The sequence below is a fragment of the Salmo salar genome, chromosome 17, assembly GCF_965601325.2.
Source record: "Salmo salar chromosome 17, fSalSal1, whole genome shotgun sequence".
Classification (NCBI taxonomy): Eukaryota; Metazoa; Chordata; class Actinopteri; order Salmoniformes; family Salmonidae; genus Salmo; species Salmo salar.
The window spans coordinates 60203913-60220621 of record NC_138307.1 but is presented as its reverse complement, the minus strand read 5'-3'; the positions used below and the strand labels follow the sequence as shown (position 1 = coordinate 60220621).

Here is a 16709-nt window from a genome sequence, read left to right as displayed (position 1 = left end):
GCATGTGCTGACAATGCAAAGTGTTTTATGTAAATAATATTCCTGTTAAGGCCCCACAGTCATAACTGTTAACCATGTAACTATTTACAGATTATACAGACAGACTATTTTATACTGTTGTAAATACCTTATACTGTAAATCAGTGATCCAAGATGAAAATTTAATTATCTTCAGTAGATTATACTCCTAACCCAGGACTGTCAATCCCTATTGTATTATACTGGTACTTCAGTACTATCAATCCCTATTGTATTATACTAGTACTTCAGTACAATCAGTCCCTATTGTATTATACTAGTACTTCAGGACGATCAGTCCCTATTGTATTATACTAGTACTTCAGTACTATCAATCCCTATTGTATTATACTAGTACTTCAGGACGATCAGTCCCTATTGTATTATACTGGTACTTCAGTACTATCAATCCCTATTGTATTATACTAGTACTTCAGTACTATAAGTCTTTATTATATTATTCTAGTACTTCAGAACTATTAGGGTGGTACTGCGAGTGCTCTGTGTGTGAAGGTGCTCACTCTTGTGTGAAAGAGGTTTTGGTACGGCGAATTCACCAGAATGTATCACCGTGGTGGACTTTTGGAAGCGGCACAAAACTGGTGCTGAAAAGTAAGTACATTTTTTGTCTTCTATCATACAACAAAATGTAATCTTGCTATTGAACAACGTTATGAAAAGTTATGTTCGCCAGAGGAAATACTTTTAGGCTATATCTTTTTAGAAATGTCTGTGGACAGATTGGTAGAGGGCAGAGAAGTGAGAGAATTGTTCACATATCACCAAGTTTATTTGGCAATAAAGTTTTCTGACATACGATTTAAAAAGAGCACATTTTGATATACAGTATTGCTTAAATATCACATCACTGTTCTGTCAAGACATAGCAACTACTATTTCTATAATAAAAGCAACAATTTGTGTTGTCATCATAGTCGATGTTAACACTGACATGGTTTAAAGTTGAACGTCATCTATAGTTTTGAATAGTATTTTGAGGTCATTGTGGCTTGTGTCTCAGAGTAGACCTGACGAACTTGATATGGAGATTTACACAGTGAATAGTCAATCTGATTATTAAATCTGAATATGTGATATCTGTTTACTGCATGTCTCTGTAGAAATAGGGGCCGTTTGCCAGACACATTAAAACTAGTCCTGAACTAAAAAGTAAGCTCAATGGAAAATCTTAATTGAAAGTGCTTTTTAGTCTTGGATAAGGCTTCATCTGTGTCCTCGAAACCCCCTCCTAGTGTTTTGTTTCTCTTGATGGGCTATACTGTAGAGCATGAATGTAACATAGATTCCTTGTTTTGTTGTTGTCAGTTGTTCTCGGTACTGTATCTAATTGTTTATCCTGTGTGTATTGCCTCTCCTTACTCTCTCTCTCTCTCTCTCTCTCTCTCTCTCTCTCTCTCTCTCTCTCTCTCTCCTCTCTCTCTCTCTCTCTCTCTCTCTCTCTCTCTCTCCTCTCTCTCTCATATCCTCTCATCTCCTCTCCTAATATATTCCATTATGGAGTAGTACTAGCTGACCCTGCTCTCTCCTCTCTTCTCCAGCTGGTCCCTCTGTCAGGCCCACAGTGTCTCTGCTCCCCCCGTCCTCTGAGCAGCTCTCTGGGGGCTCGGCCACACTGGCCTGCCTGCTGAGTGGCTACTCCCCCCAGGGGGCGATGGTGAGCTGGGAGGTGGACGGAGCAGAGGTGAAGGAGGGGATCCTGACCACCACAGAAGAAGAGAAGGGTGGCCGCTACAGCCGCAGCAGCACCCTGACCCTAAGCAAGGCATCCTGGGAAGAGGGAGAGGTGTACACCTGTAGGGTCGCCCATGATGACACCAGTGATGCGGCAGACTTACGTAAAAGTCACTGTAGTGTCTAGAGACCGGAGAAGCCATTGTAAGGGGTTAGAGAGTCCCCACATAGTTCTGGAAACATTAGTATTTTAGAGCTGAATGTTACAGTATAATAGTGAATAATATCAGTAGTGCTGTATGATAAATGAACTATTTTGAGACTCAGTTGTTCATGTCTTCTTGCCTATGAATTAAAATAAAGCTTGTTTTGATTGAAAACTAACCCCAATAGTTCATTTAATCATCACTCCAGTGATCACTATCTCATGAATATGCAGCACATTTCATACTAATTTAGATCAATCAGGTTCTATCATTTCAGCATTGTAGCATATAGCTACTCTCATGTTTTCAAACAGAATAAAAAAGGCATCTGATCCAACAAGAACTCTGCAATCATTACTACAACTGAATGATCCTGTTATACTGTAGCACCAATACCAGTGATGATAATTAGTGATATTTGATAATAAACCTCTAAGATCTGCTCTCAGAACTCACACTGCCAAACAGTTACTTTCCATAACATATATATTTGTCATGTTTTATTCCTAATATGATTTTACTAAATTCAATGTTTTTGCTATGGTTTTCAACAATGGGGGGTCTTCTCTACCTCCAAGCCCCTGGGAGCAGAATGAACATCTGGTGACAGTGCTGCTCTATTCTGGGACATGCAGAACCACCGAGCCCAGTCTATGCAAATCTGTTTCACTCCCACAGCTCCCAGTCTAGTTTCAGTTTCACTGCCTGGACTGGGCCAGATGTGAGTGGGTGAACTAGTTTTACTGTAACCTCTGAGGTGGATTCAAGGAAGGGGACTTTCTTACACTGAATAAACCACCATTTAATAGATGACATAAGATTGGTATTACTAAGGACAGGCATTGACAGTTACTGACATGAGTCTAATGTCTGAGCTCCACATCTTTTTATTTCATACACGGAGGGAAGTGGAGGCTGAAATGTTTCACATTTTTTGGACTTCTGCGACTCGGTGGGGTTACTTTTTATATTTACACTGAGGTGTCATGACAATATAGCAATAATCATCTGTAATTTAATCAGGATACTGATGATGATGATAATGATAACAGAGAACATTTTGTCCGAATTATTGCTTTCTAATCACATTGTCAAATGCCAGAGTTGATCTCCTCTACAGTACGTCCCAGCTGTAGCAGTACAGTTGCTGTGCAGTCTGACTGAGGGAGGTTTTTGTCAGGTTATTTATCACTGTGTGAATACTGGACCATTGTGGTAACTCTGACAGTAGTAATCTCCTGCATATTCAGCCTGCAATCCACTGATGGTCAGAGTGAAGTCACTATGAGTTCCACTACCACTGAATCTAGATGGGGTCGCAGACTGAAGTGTTGTAGCATAGTAAATAAGGAGTTTAGGAGCTCCTCCAGGTTTATGTTGGTACCAGTATAGATGGTTATTGTTATACACATTACTGCTGGTTTTACAGTTAGAGAGACTGACTGTCCTGGGAGAACAGCTTTCACTGCAGGAGTCTGAGTCACAGCGTACTGTCCACTTGAAAATGAATTAAAAACACATTTAATTATTAACTACATATTGTAATAAATAGTTTGGAATATACATATTAAAGCCATATATATATTAATATTTTGTGCATCTTGAATGATTTCTTTCTACGATATAAAACAATATCTTAACACTGTAACCTTGAAAGCAGAGGGCAAGTGTCCAGATGAAGATGGTGAAAAAAGTCATGGTTGTTGTGGGTTCTGTTGTCATGAAGGACAGCTCTCAGTCATGAAGTGTTCAACTCCCAGAGATATAAACACTACCAGAGCACTGAAGCATGTGCTGCCAATGCAAAGTGTCTTATATGTAAATAGTCTTCCTGGACAGTCAGACTGATGTGATGTAGAAACCTGGTAGCTATGTAATCACTGAAATGGTTTCTGATATAGGTGCTGAATGGGGACTGATATATTGATTATAGACATCTACAAATGGAACGTATTGTTATTACTGTGTTATTAGACAAGATAGTATCTGCTTTCTGCCTTCCTCAGTTGGTCAGGGTGAGTAACTGCAGTCTGTGTGTGGACTGTGTGATGCTGCTGACTGACCGTTCTAAAGGGGAGATCTCCAGAGCTCTGATGTATCCAGTCTCCTGCTTCACCTGCTGATCTCTGGAACTACCACAGTGGTGTGAGGGAGGATGTCTGGGTAATGTTTAGGGGCTTTATTGTATGTGTTTGAATCATGTTGATTCAATTCTAGCTATTCAAAATACAATCCTGAGGGGTTTTAAAGCTGAGATCGCATAGGGTGAAACTGCCACTAGTCACCCCAGGCGCATATGTGATTGTTTTTGTTTGTTTTTATAAACGGGGCCAGGACCATCCTGCATCATGGTAAAAAATTATCTTTGAACATACTCTGCTGTTCTATCACTCATGCAATGATGTCCAAGGGAAAAAAACAGTGTTGGATGTTTGAAGTAAAGTCTTTGTTGTTGTAATGTTGCAAACAAACTTGAAAGTTTCACCGCTATGGATTCCAGCTTTAACCATTTCACATCATCTCTATTCAGATTGGTTGGTGGTTTTCCTTGAGTTACTCAACAGAGTCAACATGTAGTTAATGATCAGGAGAAACATTTAGTGATCAGTTATGATCTAAGGTCTTCTAGACATAGCTCTAGTTTGACTCTATTGTTGTTCAGCTCTACTACACACTGTGTCATTGTACTGGATCATCTCCTCCCCTCAGCACCTGCATTAGGTCTAGTATGGGAATTCTGCCCTATGTGCACATAAGAGACTACATGAAACTTTTTGATCAGTGGTTAGTTTGTTTAATAATAATTGCAACCTGGAGTATACACTTACAGTAATTTGCAAGCAAGACATTCAGTTCTAAAGATGGTGTTTTCCCTTTTTATCCCCTACTGAGGATCACCCCGCCCAGGGTGATGTCCCTTAACTTTAATACCATATAAGCTCATAATTATCAGTTGCTAATACAAAGTTGTCTCTGTTAGGCGGAGTTTAGCTTATGTTGTCATTGGCAGTTAGTTTCCCAATCCTTCTTATTGCTATCATGTGCTAGCAGAAGTAAGACTGGAACATAGCATCAACAGGAACTGGCTTAGTTCTCTTTATCCATCTGTTACCAACAGTATAGTTCAACACACAGGCATATGAATTAGACAATTGACCTCTTAATGCACTTGTAATGTGTTTAACACTGATCCTTAATCGCAAGCTAAAGCAAAACATCAAGCATTGTACTTTTGTAATTACAGGTGTTCCTAAGTAACAGTTCATGCATACTATGTCTTTTCATTTAACATTTAACATTTAAGTCATTTAGCAGACGCTCTTATCCAGAGCGACTTACAAATTGGTGCATTCACCTTATGATATCCAGTGGAACAACCACTTTACAATAGTGCATCTAAATCTTTTAAAGGGGGGGGGGGGGGTTAGAAGGATTACTTTATCCTATCCTAGGTATTCCTTAAAGAGGTGGGGTTTCAGGTGTCTCCGGAAGGTGGTGATTGACTCCGCTGTCCTGGCGTCGTGAGGGAGCTTGTTCCACCATTGGGGTGCCAGAGCAGCGAACAGTTTTGACTGGGCTGAGCGGGAACTGTGCTTCCTCAGAGGTAGGGAGGCGAGCAGGCCAGAGGTGGATGAACGCAGTGCCCTTGTTTGAGTGTAGGGCCTGATCAGAGCCTGAAGGTACGGAGGTGCCGTTCCCCTCACAGCTCCGTAGGCAAGCACCATGGTCTTGTAGCGGATGCGAGCTTCGACTGGAAGCCAGTGGAGAGAGCGGAGGAGCGGGGTGACGTGAGAGTTTTCCATGCACAAGCGTCTTCCTGTAATGTACATATATGATAAAAATCCTTACACTCCCCCCTTTGGAGGTACAACCTCCAATACCATTGATTACACCTTTAGTTATTGTGGCTCGCATGGGAATGTGGAACAAATACAACAATCATTCTTTTGGCACATAGCACACAAGCTTCATTACAACACACAGGACAATCGTCACACTAGCACAATAATAAGGGTCAGCATGGTGGAAATGACCATCGACTCACGTCTTCCCTTTGAACACCATCTGCAGTTGCAACTCTTAGGACAACGTTTACAAACCAAAAAGGGCCGTCAGATCAATTTGGGCCCTCTACTCAGGGTTTGGATCAATATTATCAAAACGTAATTTGGTAATGGATGTAGGTCAAATAGATTAGGATCAGTTTCACTCTCAGGATCAGAGTTCACCCTCTCCATTCACCAGGGAATGCTGAGAATAGTGTCAACATCTTTATTACACAACTTCTTTCCCATGTCACAATTAGCATAACAATCAAAACAACCCATGATACATGAATTGCTTCATTCATATAGTTATTAACATACTAAGAACTTACTCAAATCAATTGGTCAGTTTTCAAAAAATCATTCCGTTTCCAAATCATAATAAAAATCAAATTAATTATCCAACCCAAAATTAGAATGACAATGCTTCAGTGATTTACATTGGTCCTAGCACTCAAAGTTAAAACCCTCAACTTAGTACACATCAACACTGGCAGAATGTACATTTATATCAACATATGGTATTAACTTTCTCATCACGATTATAACTACAGATCAGTATCTTAATCAAATCAAATCAAATGTATTTATATAGCCCTTCGTACATCAGCTGATATCTCAAAGTGCTGTACAGAAACCCAGCCTAAAACCCCAAACAGCAAGCAATGCATGTGAAAGAAGCACGGTGGCTAGGAAAAACTCCCTAGGAAAAACTCCCTAGAAAGGCCAAAAACCTAGGAAGAAACCTAGAGAGGAACCAGGCTTTGAGGGGTGGCCAGTCCTCTTCTGGCTGTGCCGGGTGGATATTATAACAGAACATGGTCAAGATGTTAAAATGTTCATAAATGACCAGCATGGTCAAATAATAATAATCATAGTAGTTGTCGAGGGTGCAACAAGCACGTCCGGTGAACAGGTCAGGGTTCCATAGCCGCAGGCAGAACAGATGAAACTGGAGCAGCAGCACTTCCAGGTGGACTGGGGACAGCAAGGCGTCATCATGCCAGGTAGTCCTGAGGCATGGTCTTAGGGCGCAGGTCCTCCGAGAGAAAGAAAGAAAGAGAGAAGAGAGAATTAGAGAGAGCATATTTAAATTCACACAGGACACCGGATAAGACAAGAGAAATACTCCAGATGTAACAGACTGACCCTAGCCCCCCGACACATAAACTACTGCAGCATAAATACTGGAGGCTGAGACAGGAGGGGTCAGGAGACACTGTGGCCCCATCCGATGAAACCCCCGGACAGGGCCAAACAGGCAGGATATAACCCCACCCACTTTGCCAAAGCACAGCCCCCACACCACTAGAGGGATGTCTCCAACCACCAACTTACCGTCCTAAGACAAGGCCGAGTATAGCCCACAAAGATCTGCGCCACGGCACAACCCAAGAGGGAGGGGCGCCAACCCAGATAGGAAGACCACGTCAGTGACTCAGCCCACTCAAGTGACACACCCCTCCCATGGACGGCATGGAAGAACACCAGTTCGCCAGTGACTCAGCCCCTGTAATAGGGTTAGAGGCAGAGAATCCCAGTGGAGAGAGGGGAACCGGCAAGGCAGAGACAGCAAGGGCGGTTCGTTGCTCCACCCTTTCCGTTCACCTTCACACTCCTGGGCCAGACTATACTTAATCATAGGACCTACTGAAGAGATAAGTCTTCAGTAAAGACTTAAAGGTTGAGACTGAGTCTGCGTCTCTCACATGGGTAGGCAGACCATTCCATAAAAATGGAGCTCTATAGGAGAAAGCCCTACCTCCAGCCGTTTGCTTAGAAATTCTAGGGACAATTAGGAGGCCTGCGTCTTGTGACCGTAGCGTACGTGTAGGTATGTACGGCAGGATCAAATCGGAAAGATAGGTAGGAGCAAGCCCATGTAATGCTTTGTAGGTTAGCAGTAAAACCTTGAAATCAGCCCTTGCCTTAACAGGAAGCTAGTGTAGGGAGGCTAGCACTGGAGTAATATGATCACATTTTTTGGTTCTAGTCAGGATTCTAGCAGCCGTATTTAGCACTAACTGAAGTTTATTTAGTGCTTTATCCGGGTAGCCGGAAAGTAGAGCATTGCAGTAGTCCAGCCTAGAAGTAACAAAAGCATGGATGAATTTTTCTGCGTCATTTTTGGACAGAAAGTTTCAGATTTTTTGCAATGTTACGTAGATGGAAAAAAGCTGTCCTTGAAATAGTCTTGATATGTTCTTCAAAAGAGAGATCAGGGTCCAGAGTAACGCCGAGGTCCTTCACAGTTTTATTTGAGACGACTGTACAACCATCCAGATTAATTGTCAGATTCAACAGAAGATCTCTTTGTTTCTTGGGACCTAGAACAAGCATCTCTGTTTTGTCCGAGTTTAAAAGTAGAAAGTTTGCAGCCATCCACGTCTTTATTGCTGAAACACAGGCTTCTGGCTTCTAATGTACAGCTGTGTGTCGTCCGCATAGCAGTGAAATTTAACATTATGTTTTCGAATGACATCCCCAAGAGGTAAAATATATAGTGAAAACAATAGTGGTCCTAAAACGGAACCTTGAGGAACACCGAAATTTACAATTGATTTCTCAGAGGACAAACCATTCACAGAGACAAACTGATATCTTTCCGACAGATAAGATCTAAACCAGGCCAGAACTTGTCCATGTAGACCAATTTGGGTTTACAATCTCTCCAAAAGAATGTGGTGATCGATGGTATCAAAAGCGGCACTAAGATCTAGGAGCACGAGGACAGATGCAGAGCCTCGGTCTGACGTCATTAAAAGGTCATTTACCACCTTCACAAGTGCAGTCTCAGAGCTATGATGGGGTCTAAAACCAGACTGAAGCGTTTCGTATACATTGTTTGTCTTCAGGAAGGCAGTGAGTTGCTGTGCAACAGCTTTTTCTAACATTTTTGAGAGGAATGGAAGATTCGATATAGGCCGATAGTTTTTTATAATTTCTGGGTCAAGATTCGGCTTTTTCAAGAGAGGCTTTATTACTGCCACTTTTAGTGAGCTTGGTACACATCCGGTGGATAGAGAGCCGTTTATTATGTTCAACATAGGAGGGCCAAGCACAGGAAGCAGCTCTTTCAGTAGTTTAGTTGGAATAGGGTCCAGTATGCAGCTTGAGGGTTTGGAGGCCATGATTATTTTCATCATTGTGTCTAGAGATATAATACTAAAACACTTTAGTATCCCCCTTGATCCTAGGTCCTGGCAGAGTTGTGTAGACTCAGGACAATGGAGCTTTGGAGGAATACCCAGATTTAAAGAGGAGTCCGTAATTTGCTTTCTAATGATCATGATCTTTTCCTCAAAGAAGTTCATAAATGTATTACTGCTGAAGTGAAAGCCATCCTCCATTTGCGAATGCTGCTTTTTAGTTAGCTTTGCGACACTATCAAAAAGAAATTTCGGATTGTTCTTATTTTCCTCAATTAAGTTGGAAAAATAGGATGATCGAGCAGCAGTGAGGGCTCTTCGATACTGCACGGTACTGTCTTTCCAAGCTAGTCGGAAGACTTCCAGTTTGGTGTGGCGCCATTTCCGTTCCAATTTTCTGGAAGCTTGCTTCAGAGCTCGTGTATTTTCTGTATATAATGGATTCTTAATCTAAATTGCTATGAAGATGGTGATACAAGTCATGGTTGTTGTGGGTTGTGCTGTCATGAAGGACAGCTCTCAGTCATGAAGTATTAAACTCACAGGGATATAAACACTCCCAGAGCACTGAAGCATGTGCTGTCTATGCAAAGTGTCCTCTCTATGCAAATAGTCTTCCTATGAACAACGAACACCATCAATGCTGAGAGCAGGATTTGTTGCAACGGCTATTTCACCGTGGTATATAACAATAACGTATGACTAAGGAATAATTAGGTGCCTGTGCTTCCAGAATTCTAGTGGTTTATCCTCAAGACATGTTGAGGATAAAAATAGGATTTGTTCACAGTCTCCCCCAGTGGTTAAAGCTGGTAACAACACAAACCTCAGTGTTTCGGTGAACCAAGATATTGGTTAAAACACATTGAGAGAAAGATATCCCACAGTAACAGAGATGATACAGTACCCAAACAGTCAGGCAATCAAACTCCACTCAAAGGAATTTTATCTAAATTAGTTCACTTGAAAATAGCCCTAAAAGTACAGTGAGTTTGCTAAAACACAAATGTACATAAAATACACAAATATATACATAATAGCCAGCCTTTTGTTTGGTAAATCATAATGCAAGATGTTCATAACGTCATGAGGTTTTGAACAATTCTCGTTAGAGGATTCACTCAAGCCAATCCCTTTAAAAAGGTTTTGTTACGTTTAGTGAAAAGGACCTTATGTCACAACACATGTGCACTTACTGTGACATACATGACAAAGAACATTCAGATAGTCCATTTCACTTAGATTTAAGCATCTATACAAAGGTTAAATACATGTGTCTGATTTCCAACAGAAAACGTAGGATGGATGTTGAGTCCCTTCAGCAATATCCAACAAAGCAACAGTGCCTCTTTGATAGAATACAGTACCTCTCTTAAAACAACGCAGGAGACAGGTCTTTGTAATTGTTAATAAACCTCTTTTCCAAAGTCATTGTTGAGTCATTGCAGCTTTCCTGTGGCGCTACAAAACTGTCTTTCAGATGATCCCTAATCCAGGCTGCATCACATCCGGACGTGACTGGGAGTCCCATAAGGTGGCACACAATTGGCCCAGCCTCGTCCTGGTCCTCAATAAGAATTTGTTCTTAACTGACTTGCCTAGTTACATAAAGGTTGAATAAAAAATGTAAAACAAATGCTTCCTCGTCGTAAGAATGAAATAATACTCAGGTTCAGTTGCGTTGACCTTGTCTGGCACTGCTCTGCTGTTTTCATGAAGCCCTGGTCAGCCATCATTTGAGAGATCTCTGTATGAATGTGTTCCAGTTCAGTGTTTCCCCTCAGGTCCACTTGGATTCTGTCACTGACCAATATGTCGAGGAGGGCTTCAGTCTCCTCAATGCTCCAGGGGAGATCTAGTTCCCATGGTGATGGACAGCTGCCTGATTCTGGAGAGCCTGAAATAAATACAAAAAAAACAAAGGCCCAACGTTTATAGTATAATGAAAGATTAGGAGATTGTTTCCTTACCTGTTTCTTGGACTTGGCCACCTGGGACCTCTCCCACGTCTGTGGCGTCATTTGGTTCCTCAGCCAGAGAGTCACAGGATATATACTTGTTCCCGAATATTTGCACAAACTGATCGTAGAATTTGCACTCCACCTTTTCCCCTCCAATCCTGGGAAAATAAAACAGAATATTTGGTTGTTGACACAATGCTTATTCCTCATATCTGGTTAGTTAATTAGCTTTGTTTTACTAACATGAGCATGGCAAACCTCTAACCTTGAATACAAAACTGATCCATCAGTATGGAGTCATCATAATCAATTCACAATTATAAATAGTGGTTATCAATTTCAGATCCATATCTTATCCCCCACGGCTTACTGTTTGCTCTCACAGAGCTGGCGGAAGTTGCCTTTAGCAGCTCACTCTAGACTGGCACTGTTCGGCTGTCCTCAGGTAGCCCTCGTTGGCCATTGCCTGAGAGATCTCGGTGAAAATGTGTCTGTTTTTGGTTCAGCCCTTCAGACCCTCCTGTACCTCGTCACTCCCCCAGATACTGAGGATGACCTGGGTTACTGTCGCTCCAGTTGAACTTGGAGCCGTCAGTTAAAATAGGGCTAGCTGAAGACAGACACCCAATGAAGACATTGTTTAGAGTGGGAAGGGGGTTAGTTTAGTTGAAATAAGACAACTCATAGAACGTTTCATGAACATTTCAAGGTATGGTATGGCTTTGCTTTACCTTTCCTTTGGTCAACTTCATGTGTAGACTCCCAGACAGCAGCTTCCTCATTGTCTAACGAATCTTCGGCCAAACTGTCGACGTTGAGCTCCCTCGAGAAAATCTCCTCCATCTGGTCGTAGAACTTACATTCCCTTCTGAGGAAACGAAAGATTAGACACACTGTTCAGAGGGAATTTCAGTTGGATCATTATATCCTCTGACCACATGTACTATGTAACAATAACAGTGACAAAAGCAAGACTGCAATTACATAATTTCTTCACATTAATAAACTAAGTAAAGCATTGATTTGATGAATTAAAGACATTGCATCTCAATTTATACCCGATGTTGCGGTGTAATTTATAAAGTAAATAATTAGACGTGAAATAGTAGTTATAAATCTTTTTCACTCACTTGTCATGGTGGAAGCTTGGCTTAAATCGTTTGATGGGGGTGTGGCAGTGCTCAGCCGTCCTGATGAACCCCTGTGCCGTCATCCTCTGTGAGATGTACTCAAACACGTGTCTGTTCTTCAAGCAGCCGCGGAGGAAGAGCTACACATAGTCCTCACCCCAGACCTCCAGCAGAGCCTGGGTCTCCCGATCAGACCAGGGCATCTTTCTGCTGGACTCTGTCACAGCGTAACTGGCTGGAAAAAAAAGAAACGTCCCTTTTTCAGGACCCTGTCTTTCAAAGATAATTCGTAAAAATCCAAATAACTTCACAAATCTTCATTGTAAAGGTTTTAAACACAGTTTCCCATGCTTGTTCAATGAACCATAAACAATTAAAGAACATGCACCTGTGGAACGGTCGTTAAGACACTAACAGCTTACAGACGGTAGGCAATTAAGGTCACAGTTCTGAAAACTTAGGACACTAACGAGGTCTTTCTACTGACTCTGAAAAACACCAAAAGAAAGATGCCAAGGGTCCCTGCTCATCTGCGTGAACGTGCCTTAGGCATGCTGCAAGGAGGCATCAGGACTGCAGATGTGGCCAGGGCAATAAATTGCAATGTTCGTGCTGTGAGACGCCTAAGACAGCGCTACAGGGAGACAGGATGGACAGCTGATCATCCTCGCAGTGGCAGACCACATGTAACAACACCTGCACAGGATCGGTACATCCGAACATCACACCTGCGGGACAGGTACAGAATGGCAACAACAACTGCCCGAGTTACACCAGGAACGCACAATCCCTTCATCAGTGCTCACACTGCCCGCAATAGGCTGAGAGAGACTGGACTGAGGGCATGTAGGCCTGTTGTAAGGCAGGTCCTCACCAGACCTCTTCACTGACAAGTCGCGGTTTTGTCTCACCAGGGGTGATGGTCGGATTCGCGTTTATCGTCGAAGGAATGAGCGTTACACCGAGGCCTGTACTCTGGAGCGGGAACGATTTGGAGGTGGAGGGTCCTTTATGGTCTGGGGCGGTGTGTCACAGCATCATCGGACAGAGCTTGTTGTCATTCCAGTCAATCTCAAAGCTGTGCGTTACAGGGTACCCTTTCTGCAGGCTCTTCCTGACATGACCCTCCAGCTTGACAATGCCACCAGCCATACTGCTCGTTCTGTTCTTGATTTCCTGCAGGACAGGAATGTCAGTATTCTGCCATGGCCAGCGAAGAGCCCGGATCTCAATCCAATTGACCACGTCTGGGACCTGTTGGATCGGAGGGTGAGGGCTAGGTCCATTCCCCCCAGAAATGTCCAGGAACTTTCAGGTGCCTTGGTGGAAGAGTGGGGTAGCATCTCTCAGCAAGAACTGGCAAATCTGGTGTAGTCCATGTGGAAAAGATGCACTGCAGTACTTAATGCAGCTGGTGGCCACACCAGATACTGACTGTTACTAGATTTTGACCGCCCCTTCGTTCAGGGACACATTATTCCATTTCTGTTAGTCACATGTCTGTGGAACCTGTTCAGTTTATATCTCAGTTGTTGAATCGTGTTATGTTCATACAAATATTTACACATGTTAAGTTTGCTGAAAATAAACACAGTTGACAGTGTGAGAGGCCATATCTTTTTTTGCTAAGTTTATATGTTTTTGGGAGGCTTTAGGTGGCTACTAAGTACATTTTTGAAGATTGATTATGACTAGGGTTCTTATTTTACCTGACCAGGACAAAGAACTGTTGTCACTGACACAGGAAAAACACAGGACCCTAACTACATTAGACTTACATAGAGGGTAAGGATGATGAGGAGGCACCATACATGTTTCCTGATCTGCTCCTTCAGTGGGATCTGGATTGAAGTCATCACACAAATAAGCAATCTCTGCATCGAGGTAGAGAGTGTCATTGCTTAGCACCGGCTCCAGGAACCTGTAGTATCTGAAGAGTAAGGGCTCCCCTCCATTTCCGTAGGTACGAGCAGAGATAGAGGGAGGTGGAGAACAGTGGGAGATGAAGGATTCATTTGTAACAATTCTCAATTTAGGCACCATGACTCGCCTTACCCACAAATGATCTGTGCTTTCCACTTACGTCCTGCTGTGGAGACACCGTCGATAGGTTATTCTCAGCCGCTTAACCCTCGAGTGGCACTGCTCAGCCGTTTTGAAATGCCCCATGGAGGCCAGCTTCTCCGCGATGTCGGCGAAAATGTGCCCATTGCGGACGCAACCTCGGTGGCTCGTCTGGACCCCTCATTCCCCCACAGCTCATTGAGGCCCAGCGTCTCTGGCTCTGACCACGGGGTGTATCACATCCCATCAGCACCTGCTCCGGGAGACATATACATTGGAAACCTCCAGATCGTAGGTACGACTCTGCTGATTGGATGGACTGAGTCTTCAGTGTAAACAGATAACCGTCTGTACTACCACTGTACCTGTGTCCTGGTCTACTGTTTGATCATCTCTTTCATCATACTCATCAATGGAGACCGCTTCATGACCAAGTATTCGCTCCAACTGATTGTAGAACTTATATTCCAATCCCTTTCTTCCACATCTGAGAATAGCAGACGGAAAAGGAAGCCATTTTGAAGAGATAAAAAATTGTGGGCCGAAAATGTTTTGGGATACAGTAGTATGGCTAGGGGTTAGATTAGAGTACACTTATTTCTATGTTTCTCTAAGTTAATATCAGTTAGGCAGGTAGTGTCACGGTTGTTGTCGGTGAATGAGGACCAAAATGCAGCAGGTACGTGAATGCTCATCTTGATTTTTAATTATCTTTCAAAACGAACATACAAAATAACAAAAACACGAACGATCAACAAAAACAGTCTGGTAAGGCACAAGGCGAAACACAGAACAATCACCCACAAATCACACATACAAACACACCCTAATATATGGAACTCTCAATCAAAGGCAGATAGACAACACCTGCCTTCAACTGAGAGTCCCAACCCCAATCAACCAAACATAGAAACACACAACCTAGACTAACCATAGAATTACTAAACATAAACCAAAACCCGGAATTACTAAATTAAACACCCTTTACACAAACACACCACCCCGAACCACAGAAAACAAATACCCCCTGCCACGCCCTGACCAAACTACAAAACAATTAACCTTATATACTGGCCAGGACGTGACAGTACCCCCCCCTTAAAGGTGCTACCCCAGAAGCACCTTAACAAAAAATAACCCCAAGCAACACCAACAAAAAGTCCCCTTTTCTAAAGGGAGGGAAGGGAGGGTGGCTGCCGTCAACGACGGCACTGTGCTACACCCCCCCCTCCCCAACCCACCTATTTCTGGAGGTGGCTCTGGCTCCGGCCGTTCCAGGCTGTCGGGCCACTCTGGCTTCGCCGGGGGGCAGTCGGGGCAGTCTGGCAATTCGGGAGAGTCTGGGCAGTCTGGCAATTCGGGACAGTCTGGGCAGTCTGGCAATTCGGGACAGTCTGGGCAGTCTGGCAATTCGGGACAGTCTGGGCAGTCTGGCAATTCGGGACAGTCTGGGCAGTCTGGCAATTCGGGGCAGTTCAGGGCAGTCTGGCAATTCGGGGCAGTTCAGGGCAGTCTGGCCACTCCGGCAGTTCAGGGCAGTCTGGCCACTCCGGCAGTTCAGGGCAGTCTGGCCACTCCGGCAGTTCAGGGCAGTCTGGCCACTCCGGCAGTTCAGGGCAGTCTGGCCACTCCGGCAGTTCAGGGCAGTCTGGCCACTCCGGCAGTTCAGGGCAGTCTGGCCACTCCGGCAGTTCAGGGCAGTCTGGCCACTCCGGCAGTTCAGGGCAGTCTGGCCACTCCGGCAGTTCAGGGCAGTCTGGCCACTCCGGCAGTTCAGGGCAGTCTGGCCACTCCGGCAGTTCAGGGCAGTCTGGCCACTCCGGCAGTTCAGGGCAGTCTGGCCACTCCGGCAGTTCAGGGCAGTCTGGCCACTCCGGCAGTTCAGGGCAGTCTGGCCACTCCGGCAGTTCAGCGCAGTCTGGCCACTCCGGCAGTTCAGCGCAGTCTGGCCACTCCGGCAGTTCAGCGCAGTCTGGCCACTCCGGCAGTTCAGCGCAGTCTGGCCACTCCGGCAGTTCAGCGCAGTCTGGCCACTCCGGCAGTTCAGCGCAGTCTGGCCACTCCGGCAGTTCAGCGCAGTCTGGCCACTCCGGCAGTTCAGGGCAGTCTGGCCACTCCGGCAGTTCAGGGCAGTCTGGCAATTCGGGGCAGTTCAGGGCAGTCTGGCCACTCCGGCAGTTCAGGGCAGTCTGGCCACTCCGGCAGTTCAGGGCAGTCTGGCCACTCCGGCAGTTCAGGGCAGTCTGGCCACTCCGGCAGTTCAGGGCAGTCTGGCCACTCCGGCAGTTCAGGGCAGTCTGGCCACTCCGGCAGTTCAGGGCAGTCTGGCCACTCCGGCAGTTCAGGGCAGTCTGGCCACTCCGGCAGTTCAGGGCAGTCTGGCCACTCCGGCAGTTCAGGGCAGTCTGGCCACTCCGGCAGTTCAGGGCAGTCTGGCCACTCC

At 44.3% G+C, this 16709-nt stretch overlaps 2 long non-coding RNA genes across 2 annotated transcripts; one reads left to right on the top strand and one right to left on the bottom strand.

Annotated features, from left to right (window-relative positions):
• Positions 1–98: 98 nt before the first annotated feature.
• On the top strand, positions 99–2094 carry LOC106576339 (uncharacterized). Its single transcript, XR_006760149.2, has 2 exons — positions 99–630; positions 1578–2094. It is a non-coding gene; the product is annotated as an uncharacterized LOC106576339 (long non-coding RNA).
• Positions 2095–10251: 8157 nt separating this feature from the next.
• On the bottom strand, positions 10252–11943 carry LOC106576303 (uncharacterized). Its single transcript, XR_006760147.2, has 3 exons — positions 11804–11943; positions 11443–11682; positions 10252–11230 (listed from the first exon to the last, which is right to left on the bottom strand). It is a non-coding gene; the product is annotated as an uncharacterized LOC106576303 (long non-coding RNA).
• Positions 11944–16709: the final 4766 nt, after the last annotated feature.